The following is a 13,400-nucleotide window of genomic DNA, read 5'->3' on the forward strand; positions in this document are numbered from 1 at the left end:
GGGAACTCCAATTAAACGTAGGTTTTTCTTCCTCAGACTGTCATTTATTTGCCTTAATCTGTCTTCATGGTCCCTTAATTGATTGTCTCTTTTTTCCTCAGTTTCCCTCTTTGCCATTAACTTGTCTTCTATGTCATTCACTCGTTCTTCCACCTCGTTAACCCTCGTCGTTAGGACTTCTAGTTTGGATTGCATCTCATTCAATTGATTTTTAATTTCTGCCTGATTGGATCTAAATTCTGCAGTCATGAAGTCTCGTGAGTCCTTAATGCTTTTTTCTAGAGCCACCAGTAGCTGTAGAATAGTGCTTCTGAATTGGCTTTCTGACATTGAAGTGTAATCCAGATTTTGTAACTCTGTGGGAGAGAGGGCTGTTTCTGATTCTTTCTTTTGAGGTGAGGTTTTCCTTCTAGTCATTTTGCTCAGTGCAGAGTGGCCAAAAACAAGTTGTATTGGAACACGGGGGAGTATCACTGGTCCGTCCAGCTGGTCTTCTGGGGGAGGGGCCTGCTGTGCTGATTCTCAGGTGTTAGCACTTGGGGGAGCTGCTCTGCCCCTGCCTGCTGCAGGGCTCAGCGGGGGTTGTTCACCCCGTGGGGCCCCGGGAGGATCAGCCGCAGTTGCTATGGCAACTCTGGAAGCCTGGATTCAGCCTCTGCAGGAACTACGGGGCTCGGGGCTCTCGGTTCTCCGTCCGCAGGGCCTGGAGGCTCCGGGGCGGGGCCGCTGATCTGCTCAGCTCAGGGCAGGAGCGTCCTCGCTGTCCTGGGCCCTCCCGGCCTCTGCCTGTCCCGGGGGAGGCCGGATCCCTGTGCTCCGGGGCCTGCGCTGTGGGATTCGCGCTCCCGCCCCGCAGCCCCCTCCGCGGAGCCCCGCCCGAGCCCCTCCGAGCTGCTCCGGCCCCGTAATTTATTATTCTATTGTAGTATAATAATTTATTATTTTATTATAACATCTATCATTATATTACAATAGGATAATATTTGACCACAATACTTGTAAGTTTGACTACATACATCTCTTACTTAATTTAAAAAAGACTTTATTTGTTTCCAAGTCATACATCGCTTTAAATATTTAAAAGGACACAAAAATTATCTAGATATCAATTTCACTTCATTTTTGACTGCACTGTCCTCTCATCTGTCAATATCTATAGTTCATTTTCTTCCCTATATATTTGAGTCATAATATATTTATACTGCTAATCCTGTGTATCAATATATTATGTTCCCAACAAGTATTAAGGAATTTAAGAATAGAAAATATGTGTTATAACTACTTATACATACCTCAAATATATGCTAATTGAGTGATTTAAATAGACATGACAACATACGTACACACCCATATATTCAGAATTCACTGCCTTAATTCAATAATTGTTTACTGAGCACAGCTTCTCTCATTCATGTCTACATATCTGAATGTTTCCTGTATTCATTTTTCAGAGGTGTTATCATATCTTTGAACAACAAATTAATAGAAAAAGAAAACAAAATCAGAGCAAAAATTTTCTCTTTATTTAAAGCAGGATGCACTCATAGTATATATGGTAATAGCATTAGTTGATTTTTTACATCCCATTACTGTAAACTCCAATTTTTAAAAGCTACTGCTCTGCATAAAGTTCATGTTATTAACAAAGAAACACCAATTGGATTTCCCCTATGTATGTTTTCACATCTTTTTAATGTAATTTGTTTTATTATGAACTGCACTCAGTTATTATTATGGCTGTTACTCAGCTGCTACTCAATAAATGTGTTATTCTTACAAGTTTTATGATATTTTTCATTGAGAGAATTAATTTACAAATACACATAAATGCACACTTAAACATTCTGCATCAACACTGGCACTTAGAAGAAACTTGAATGCTTTTGACCAAAAAAAAAAAATGCTATCTCAAGAGCACTATAGATAATAAATTTTTTTTTACTATGCTAACAGGAATCACAGAAGAGTTAAGTAGTCAGAGGACTGAATTTTATATGGAGATCTCAATTTAAGTCCCATTTTAATTGTTAATTACCTATAATATTAAGTAAGTAATACTCTGGCTAAGCTCCTTCATCCGTAAAATGATTATGTTGAGTGGGGAAAAAACAGATTAGTTAAAATTAGTTTAGGGATAACTGCCTAATTATTTATAAGAAAATAAACCTTGAATACCAAACTTATTCCTTAAGTCAAAATAGATTCTGCCGGCAGCCCTGGTTTAGCAGTTTAGTGCCACCTTCAGCCTGGGGCATGATCCTGGAGACCCCGCGTTGAGTCCCACGTTAGGCTCCCTGCAGGGAGCCTGCTTCTCCCTCTACCTCTCTGATGAATAAATAAATAAAATCTAAAAAAAAATATAAAAAGATTCTGGAGGCTTAAAGATTTCAATGTAAATTTAAAAATCTTAAAAAAAATAATAATTATTTTATTTTGGTTTTTGTGTACTTTGGAATTGAAATTCTTTATAATTGTAACTGAGAATTCATTCAATGTGCATAAAAAAAGCAGTCAATAAATGAGACTATATAACACCTAACCAAATATAAACATTTTTAAAAGACAAATTGGAAAGATATATACTAATAAGAAAAGGCTGATGTCCTTATATGGCAAAAGCTCTTAAACTTAATAGCATTTTAAAAATTCAATAAAAAATGAGCACAAGATTAACAGAGGTTTGTTGAAAAACATGTATATATATGTATGTGTGTATATATATATATAGCTGTATATATACATATACATATACATAAAAGATGCTTTTCTAACTTCTGGATATGAGTCATATGGCAAAAATCTTGCCTACTAAAAACATCTAGAAATTTAAGATAAAATTATTAGACAATTATAACTTAATTCATAAGAAGAGAAGGAGGAAGAACAAAAAGATGGAAAGAAACAGAAAAATAGAATGGTAAGACTATAGGCAGATGCTGTCATTATCCAGGGAAGCATTTCTTCATCTACATAAATTAGTGAATAAGCTTTAATTTCACAAAGATAGATGAACAGGCTATGAGTTTGTGAAAGAGTTGGCAATGTGACCAACCTTGAAAAGCACCAAGTCAATGAATGGCTGGGGTGAGGGAGAATTTTTATCTTTTTTTTGTTGGGAATTTGAAGACCTGTGACTGCCAGTGCCACTCAAAGGTCGGGGATAAATCTTTGTAATAATTCACAGTATCTGGAAATTTTCACACTAAGAAATCAATGTAAAATTCTGCACTAAGCAAATGTGATTATTAATTTTATGCTTCACTTAGCCATGCCATGGTATTCAGATAATGTGATCAAATTTCACAGATGTTTCTGTGAAGGTATTTTTTAAATGGAATTGACACATATAAATCAGTGGACCCTGAGTAAAGCAAATTGCCCTTCATAAGGTGGGTGGGCCTCATCCAATCAGTTGAATGTTTTAAGAAAAAGATTGACCTTCCTCAAGGAGAAAGGAATTCTGCTAACAGATTGCCTTAGAACTTGAATTACAGCATTTCATAGGTGTCTAGAATGACAGCCTATCCTTCATATTTTGGACTTGCCAGCCTCCACAATCACATGAACCAATTCTTTAAAATAAAATTCTGTGTGCATACACATCTTTATTGATTCTTTTCCTCTTGAGAATCCTGACTAATACAACAGGTAATATAAAGAGATATGTAAATATGAAGAGAAACATTTGCAAAACCACTCTGAAGGGATGCACCATAATCCAGGCCCTGGACACTAACATGAAAACAAAACAACCAAATAACAACCAGAAAGTTTTCTAAAAACTGAACTCACACACACAGTAAAGGTAAAACATAATCAGTTTTAAAACAATTCAATAGGAGACACAAAATGTGTTAGGTACAGAGTGATGTACTCTATATAGCATTATGGTAACCTGAAATAGAAGCTAAAATAAGTATAGTTAACATTATTACAATTATAAAAGAATAATTGAATGCTTAGAAGGATGAAAAACAGGCAGATTTGAGACAGATCCAAATAGAACAATTAAAAATTAAAATATATAGACAGTGAAATTAAAAGAAAAAACAACCTCAAATGTGATATACTGTAAATCAAAAATAGTTGGAAAGGGAATTGGAGAACTGGTTCACCACACTAATTAGCTAGGATGCAACACAGAAAGATAGAAAATATGTCTAAATTGTGAAAAAGGCATCAAGGCTGAAATTAAATAATCTAATATTCACTTGAGTTCTCAAAGGAAAAAGTGTGAAAAAGACACAAAATTTGAACATAACGCAACGATACAAACATTCCTTATTTATACCCTATGTTCTTTCTCATATCATAGTGAAACTATATAATAATAAAACATAGAAGATAGCATTAAATCTACTGGAGAACAAGGAACAAGACTTCTTTGCAAAGGAACAAGACTCAAAGTTGAATTCTCACTCACTGCATCAAAAGGAGACAACATTTCAACATGCTAAATGAAAGCATATATAAATCTGGTAGTCTATACTCTGGTAAATTACTACTTAAATCGGAAGTTGAAAATGGGGTTTCTATTGGAAACTCAATAATATTTACTGCTTCAGGACCCTGGTCTTTCATTCACCTAATATTTACTGGAATAGCCATCCTACTTAAAATCTTGAAATAATTCCATATCTGTTTGGAAACAGCCGATACTCTAAGTCTTGTGATTGCCTCTCTCTGAATGATAAACTAGGATAGGAGAGACAAGTTAGTCACATAAATCGTTAACGTTTGGATAAAAATGAGTCAATAACTGACTGCCTAAAAAAAAACCCTACATAAGATAGGAATAATTATACCAATCAGTACTGAGACTATAAAAATAACATGGAATTAAATGCTGGACAAAAGTAACATGTAAGACAGAAAAAAATATGCTTTCAATAATAGCATTATAATATACTTGTATTTTTAAGTAATTTTAGGGATACTAACTCTATTTTTTGCCAAATCAAATATGCACATTAAAAATTAATAAAAATTAACCATCAAAGGCAAGTCTCAACAAATTGCAAAGAATTACTAGCAAACATGCCACATTATTTGACCACAGAATAATTTTTAAAAATCAATAATAAAATAATAAAGAGTATGTCTTTGGGAATTTGTGAAGCATAGTTAAGTTTATTCATCAGTGAAAATAAGTGTTAAATGTAATTTAAAAATATTCAGAGCTAAACCATGAAATCCTGATGTTTCAAAACTTATGAAATGTGAATTACACAAAGAAAGTCTTTAGTGAAAATGATAAAAAAATAAAATGGGCAAAAACCAAATGGTTTATAGATAAGAAATTTAAAAAGGATTTTAAAAAGCAAGACAAATAATATTGAAAACATGAGAAACAAATTATTTTCTAGACAAAATATGAATTTCCACCACTTACTCAAAAAGTAAGATAACATCTCAATAGGTCCATGCCATTAGGAAAATGGAATCATTAAAATTCTTCCCTTTTCATTATTCATCTCCCACAACATATATTTTAAAAATATCTAGATCCAACTGTTTTATAAGAGATTATTATAAAGTCTTTTTGGAACATTTTTGTCTTATTCAAATTATTTCAGATATTAGGGGTAAAAAGGAAATATATCCAAATAATTATAACATTGATACCAAAGCTAGATAAAGACACTATGAGAAAAATCACAAGTTAATTTCACTAAAAAAAAAAAGAAGTGTAAAAGTTCTAAACAAGTAAAATCTTAAGGTATTAGTAAGTCAAAATTACTTGAAGAATACAAGATTCTTTTTTAAATATTTTTATTTATTCATTCATAGAGATGCAGAGAGAGAGAGACAGAGACACAGGCAGAGGGAGAAGCAGGCTCCATGCAGAGAGCCTGACGTGGGACTCGATCCAGGGTCTCCAGGATCATGCCCTGGGCTGCAGGCGGCGCTAAACCGCTGTGCCACCAGGGCTGCCCAATACAAGACTTTTTACTTAACATATTTAAAAAAAGGTATCTCAATAGATGAAAGAAAACTATAATATTCAACATTTCTTTATTCAAGAAAAAAAAATACACACACTAATGTAATTGTGGTAGGCTGATAAATGTCTCCAAAAGTATCTAAATTCTAATCAATGGACCCTATAAATGTTACCTTATATGGCAAAAAGGATCTTGATATAGGATATAATAACCATGTCCTGGATTAGGGATCAGGGTCCTGGATGGAATCACAACTGTCCTTATAAAAGGAGGCAGAGGGATAGTTTACTATATAGAAGAGCAAGTGGTGTGATGACTGAAAGAGCTCTTTGGATGATTTGCCCGGAAGATGAAGGAAGAGGCCAGAAACCAAGGAATATAGGTAGACACACAAAAGCTGAAAAAGGCCAAGGAATTCATTCTTCTATCAGAGTCTTCAGAAGAAGCCAGCTTGCCATCACCTTGACTTGAGTACAGTGAAAATGATTTGGAATTTTGACCTCTAGAATTGTGAGAAGACAGTAAATTTATTGTATTCTTTTAAACACTAAATCTGCAGTAATCTGTTACTATGGCAACTGACACATTAATATGCAGGTGCTTTGTGTATCATTTCATTAGTATTACAAATCATATAAGAAAGGATGGACAGGTCAGGCTAGTTCTGAGGCAATTTACTATCTACTAGGAAAAAGATGAGGTTATATCCCTACTTCAATTCTGTTTGCAAGAAATTAGGGAAGATTTATTTTTATCAAAACTAAATGTGTTAGGGCACCTGGGTGGCTCTGTTTGTTAAGCAACTGACTCTTGATTTCAGCTCCAGGTCATAATCTCAGGGTCCTGGAATTGAGTCTCACACTCAGCAAGGAGTGTCTGTTTGAGGATTCTCTGTCTCTGCCCACCCACCCCACCCCCACTCACACTTCCTGTAACATAAATAAATAAATCTTTAAAAAAAAAAAAGCTAAATGTGTACTATGGCCACAGAAAAACTTTTAGACAAATACAAAACAATAACTTTATCACCTGGTATAAAGAAAGAGAGCTTTAAAAAAAGCAATAAAACTGTAAAGGAAAAGAATGATAATTTTGCACCAAAAGTGATACATCACCAGTAAAAACTAATTTATTTATTTATTTAATTTATAGATAGTGGATTAGTATTCAGAATACATATGTATATTTATTATATGTAATGTATTTATAATCAATAAGGAAACACAAAATATTGGGGATGGGAGCAGGACAAAAGATATAAACAGTTCCCTATAAAAAATAAGGGTATCCAAATGGTTAATAGAGATTTGAAAGATTCCCAATCTTACTGTTAACTAGGCAAATGTTTAATAAAATAGTAATAATTATGTACAATTTTACTGTATGAGTCTGGCACAATTTTAATAAGAAGAGTTAGTAAAGGGATAGAAAAGAAATTCTGGAAGGGTTTAAATTGATACAATCATATTACAGAGGAATTTAGCAATATTTGTATATTTGAAATACACACATGCATACTCTGGCTTGGCAATTTCTCTTATTTATATTGATTGCATTTGTGGTGAAAAAGTAAGAACTATCCCCTAGAGAATGTATAAATCATTCTAATGAGAAAGGGCAATATGAAGAATTCATATAAACGAACTAGATCAAAAAGAATTTATATGACTTAGTGTCAAAAATGAAATGTTGAGTCAAAAATCAATTTTTAAAAGGACACACAGTATGATTCCATATATACCAAATTCTAAGATACACGTATTTCACAAATACTTATATTTGGGTTAAAAGTACAATGATGTAAGTGACAATACATATTCCTATTCATTCCTTATTCATTTGACAATTATTTATTGAGTAGCTACTGGAGTTTGAGAGTAGACCAAATAAATGCGAATTCTTCCTGTCATAGTGCTTAAAGACTAGTGGAGGAGGAAGACAGAAAGAGAATTCTAAAGTACATAACATGGGGCAGCCTGGGTGGCTCAGTGTTTTAAGTGCCTGCCTTCCGCCCAGGGCGTGGACCTGGAGTTCCGGGATGGACTCCCGTGTTAGGCTCCCTTCATGGAGCCTGCTTCTCCCTCTGCTTGTGTCTCTGCCATTCTCTCTCTCTATGGGTGTGTCTATCATGAATAAATAAATAAAATCTTTAAAAACAAAGTTTAAAATACATAACATGTTGAACAGAAAACAAGTGTTCAGGGATTGTTTTCCGATGATGTATAAAAAAAATACAGAGTGATAATCCAAGATTTGTGTGGGAATTCTATTTTTCAAATGACATAGAAATAAGAACTTGAAACAATGGTCAAATATTAAAACTTCAATCTCATCAGTACCAATTTTTTTAAAAATGTAAAATGAAAAGTGATAAACTCTTCATAACCTAATATATACTTAAACAAGTTACTGTTTTTCATATGGAGTGTTGATGAGAACTTAGAAGAGAAATAAATTGCTATGTTCTTTGTGGCTATCATTAGTAGAAACTGAAATAGTGCCTATCTTGGGACTAAAGCAACCCTTCCTCTAATAATCTACAATAGAGGAATAATTCAAAGACTAATAAACTGTGAGTAAGGATGTTCATTTTTATATTATCCATAATACCAAAAATTGGAAACAACTTAAATAAAAAAATAATTATTTAAAAAATATGGCTGAGAAATATAATAGCATAACATAGTTGTGGAATGACATAGCATAAATCTCTGAGTACTAGCATGGAAGTGTTCCTGTGATATACTGTTCAGTGAAAAAAGTAAGTACCAGAACCATATAGTGTGAAACAATATTTGATTTAAAAAATTGTTTATGTATTCATAGAAAATGTCTAGAAGGATAGACATGAAACTATTTATAGTGGCTACCTCTGGGACATGGAATTGGAATGGATTTTAATATGAATTTGTTTAGTCTATCTTACACACCTTTGCACTGTTGCATTTTAACCACTATTATGTAAAGAATAATAATACAGAATAATCACTAAATGAATAACTTTTATACCTGAAAAACTGATCACCAGCCTTTAACTTCCTGCTTTTCTCATTATTTATCATACTCACTTAACAAACCTCAAGTCTAGTTAAATATACCTGTTGGTCCTACACTTGTACCCATTTAGATGAACATGGCTAGAGAAAAAAATAGCCAGCCATGGTGACTAGTCTCACAATCACTAACATCAAGTGTGCCCTTTAGTAGTACCAAGACATCAAAATGCATTTCCCTTAATCCAGTTAATATCCCAGAAAGCTATTTTTTATTCTTTAGACCTTTTTTAAAATTATTTATTTATTCATGTGAGAGAGAAAGAGAGAGAGAGAGAGAGGCAGAGACACAGGCAGAGGGAGAAGCAGGCTCCATGCAGGGAGCTGGACGTGGGACTTGATTCAGTGTCTCCAGGATTATGCCCTAGGATGAAGGTGGCGCTAAACTGCTGAGCCACCCAGGCTGCCACCTCTTTGGACCTTTAACTCTTATTTCCCCAGTCCTCACTCCCAGCTAAGGCTCTTGTTTCCTATTTGGAGGAAAAAGCAATCAGGAAAGAATTTCCAGCAGCTGCAACTAATCTGTCTGTCCCATGTTCCTTCCCTTCTGTTGGGCAAATTATGTTCTAAGATCAATTATCTTCATATGCATTGCATTCAATTCTTTCTCATCCACAAGAGGACATAACTTTAGCAATTCTCTTACATCGTTATCCATCTCTACTGAATTATTTCCAGTAGCATGCTAATGTTCTATAATCCTTCATGCCTTTAAAAAATAAAAATACAAAGTTACTGGCTCTATATCCCCTTCAAGTTGTTAGAATACCTCATTTTCCTGCTCTACTTTTAGCAAATACTTCAATGTTTCATTCCTTGTACTGCTTCTCTATTTCCTTACCTCTATTTTCTCTTGAGTTCACTGCATTCAGCCTGTACCCTACCACTTCACTCATGATTACTCTTATCAGACTTGGCTATGAATGATGAATCCTTAGTTATCATCTGACTTGGTCTAGTAACATACCCTTGACTTAGCTTCCAGATCATTCTCCTAGTTTCCTTCTACCTTACTGGCTATTTCTTCCCATTACCATTCGTGATATCCTTCTCCATGATCTCATCTTGCCAATGTGAAGATCCTTAGGGATTAGTCCTTGTTCCTCTTCTCAGTCTTCACAGATACCCTTGGTAGTCTCATTTAGTGCCATTTCCATATTTTTGTTTTTGTGGGTTTTTCTTTAGCAGTTTCAAAAATATGAAACTCTTTATGAATTTGCATGTCATCCTTGCCATGCTAATCTTTTCTGTATTGTTCCAATTTTAGTATATGTGCTGCTGAAGTGAGCACTAAGACCCATTTCCACATTGATGACTCCAGGTATTTATCAGTAGCTGGCACACCTTCCTGAGCCATTTTAAACACTTCAGTTATAATTCAGCATTTCTATTTCTCAGTCCCCAAACTTGCCTATACACCTTCCACTCCTCTATTCTTTATTATTTCAGTAAGTGGCAACTCGATCTTTCTAAGTAATTATGCTAAACCCTTGTTATCAGATCCCATAACCAACTGTCAGCAAATGCAATTGTCTCTATTTTGAAGTGTTCAGAAACTGACCATTTTATACCATCTCCACCATGAACTTCTTGGTTCACACCATTACTACTTATCTGGATTATTGCAGTAGTTTCTATCTTATCTTTCTGCTCTTTCTCCCCTACTGACTATTCTCAACACAGTTCAGAGGGTTCTTTAAATATAAGGCAGATCATGTGATTTCTCTGCCTAAAACCTTCCAATTGCTACCCATCTCATAGAAAAAGTGAAGGTTTTTATAATGACCTAAATGGCCACACACGATCTGTTTTCCTTTTTATTACTTTTCTGACCTCATCACCTACTATTTCCTCCCTCATTTAGTTCATCCCCTGCTACTTATTGAACATGCTAGACAAATTCCCTTTTTAGCCTGGTGCTTTCTTTTCCTTCTTCCTAGAATACTCTCCTGCTGCATATACATATAAATGCTCATTTTCTTATTTATTCCAGTTCAACCATATCTTATTTCAATTTTTTTTCTGATTGAAAACCCTACATAACATTATAAAACTGTTCTTAACCCTAGCACTTCCTAGTCCTCTGCTCTGCTCTTTCTCTAGAACACTTACCACCATTAGAAATACTAGATTGATTAATTTTCATATTTCTATATGGACCATAATCTGCAAAACAAAAAAACCTTTCATAATATCAAGACTCTACTTTATATATCATTCTATGCTAAGCATCTTGAACATGCTTGGGAATAGTATGTTTTCAATAAATATTTCTTGAATGAATGGATGAATGGACCAGTTCTATCAGAATCAAACCAAATTTCTAAAATGTATTAAAAAAGAAAAGTAGGTGATTTAGAAAACCAATCTAGAGAAAAATATAACCCCACTTGCTGAAATATGCAATAAAATAATCTTAGTTATTATAAAAAGTTTTATTCACCTATTAAAATCAATCACTTAAAGCTCAAAAGCACCAATATTCTCAATGACAAATAGACTAATTTTATTATTAAAACTAGATGTCTTCTAAGGACTTCACATTTATTTTTAGATCATTATTTGGTAGTTGCAACATGAATTTATACAATGACTTATAAAACCAAATATTTCAATATATTCAATTTTAATCTACTTTTATGTGTTTGTCATTGGCATGAACACAAAAACTTGTAGAAACAATGGAAAATCTACTTATGTAGTGAATTCCTATCATCATCAAACTGAAATACCATAACTTAAAAAAAAGAAAAGATGTGTATATGTGTGTGTGTGTGTGTGTGTGTGTTTTGTGATCTGGATATATGATTCTATAGAGAAACAAAGGGTTTCCTTTGTCAAAAACTTTTGTATGATTCTGTAGGCTGTATAGCCTCCTATCAGAAAATCACAAAGAAAACTGTTATGTGAAAGATATGAAGAAATTCAGTATTAATCTATTTAACTGAGTTTAACCCATGATTTCATAAAATAAATTTGATATATAGAATCACTTGTATTTAAACATCAAATCCTTTTCTCATAAAATAGAAATTAATATAACACAGAATTAAAAGTCCATAAAGTCCATAGTTGTTGATTTGTTTGTAAATTGAGCATTTTGTAATCATTATTTTTCCTCAGTTGGGTGTGGTTTTCAAGAACTAGATGGTTGAGGACATTTTTTAGATATGAATCTATAATCAATATCATAGTCAGGGAATGATAATCTATAATATTCACCATTTTATCATGGAGACTAAATTTTTCAACATCACATTATTTAAAAATGTAAATTTCTAAATAACTTCTAAAAGCAAACTTAATACATAATTTCTGAATGGATATGTAACAAATTAAATTCATGCTCACATATATACATACACAAATAATATGTCAATTTATTCTGTATCTAAATAAGATATAAGATATAAATAAGCAAAATGAGTCAATATAAGAGTTACTGATAATTTCACAAGCATCTCTGTTATAAACAAATAACGTATATGTCAAATATAATTAGCTGATTAAAATCACAGGGTGGAATGGATAACGTTTAAATAACTCAGTGAGATATTTGGGAAAAAGAAATATTAATTTGTTACATACAAAAGCAGAAATGAAGAACATTCAAATCATTGCTACCAAACTATGTTAGCATAGAAAAAAAACAAAAATAAAAACAAAAAAAACAATTGCTTCTGGTCATATGAAAGTATGTGAATATTGTAAAGATTGTTTTCTCAAAGAATTACCCCAGGCAGGCCGAGGACCCATTCAAACTTCACTGCTCTACTGAACTTGCTGGGAGGTGGAATAGTTTCATTTCTGAGTATTATTTAATCATGAAAGTTTTGAAACTATAAAGTAATGCCATTGCTTTGTTTACGCAACTTTAAGCCATTTTTAAGGCAATTCCAAAAAAAGAGAAGATATTTAAAATGGTTTGAACATGATGTTTTAACCAAGTTTAAGAATAAATTCCGTTAAGCTCCTTAGTGAAAAATCTCATGATTTTAGAATCATACATTTTACATACATGTACAGCATCTATATGTATTACAGCCACTTCCCTTTTTAAAATCTAAAGCTTATTTTGTACATCTCCGGGCACTTTAAATGATTCCCTATAACCTTTTAGATAGTACAGAAATATTCCATTGTGTCAGTAGAAACAATTTTCTAACAAGGGCATTGTAAACTAAGTCACAGGAAATTCACAGTTTTTCTATCATATTTAAAAAACCAGTTGATCCTTGGATTTGAAATGTGCTGGTCCACTTACATGTAGATATTTTTACTGTACAGTACTGTAAATATATTTTCTCTTCCTTATGATTTGCTTAATAATATTTTCTTTTTCCTAGCTTACTTCATTGCAAGAATACAGTATATAATACATATGACATTCAAAATATGTGCT

General features: G+C 33.1%; 1 pseudogene; it reads right to left on the minus strand.

Annotated features, from left to right (window-relative positions):
• Positions 1-10,190: 10,190 nt before the first annotated feature.
• LOC129502684 (U6 spliceosomal RNA) lies at positions 10,191-10,289 on the minus strand (annotated as a pseudogene).
• Between the last annotated feature and the right edge of the window lie 3,111 nt (positions 10,290-13,400).

Source organism: Nyctereutes procyonoides, unplaced genomic scaffold (assembly GCF_905146905.1).
Source record: "Nyctereutes procyonoides isolate TBG_1078 unplaced genomic scaffold, NYPRO_anot_genome, whole genome shotgun sequence".
In the NCBI taxonomy this organism is placed as follows: domain Eukaryota; kingdom Metazoa; phylum Chordata; class Mammalia; order Carnivora; family Canidae; genus Nyctereutes; species Nyctereutes procyonoides.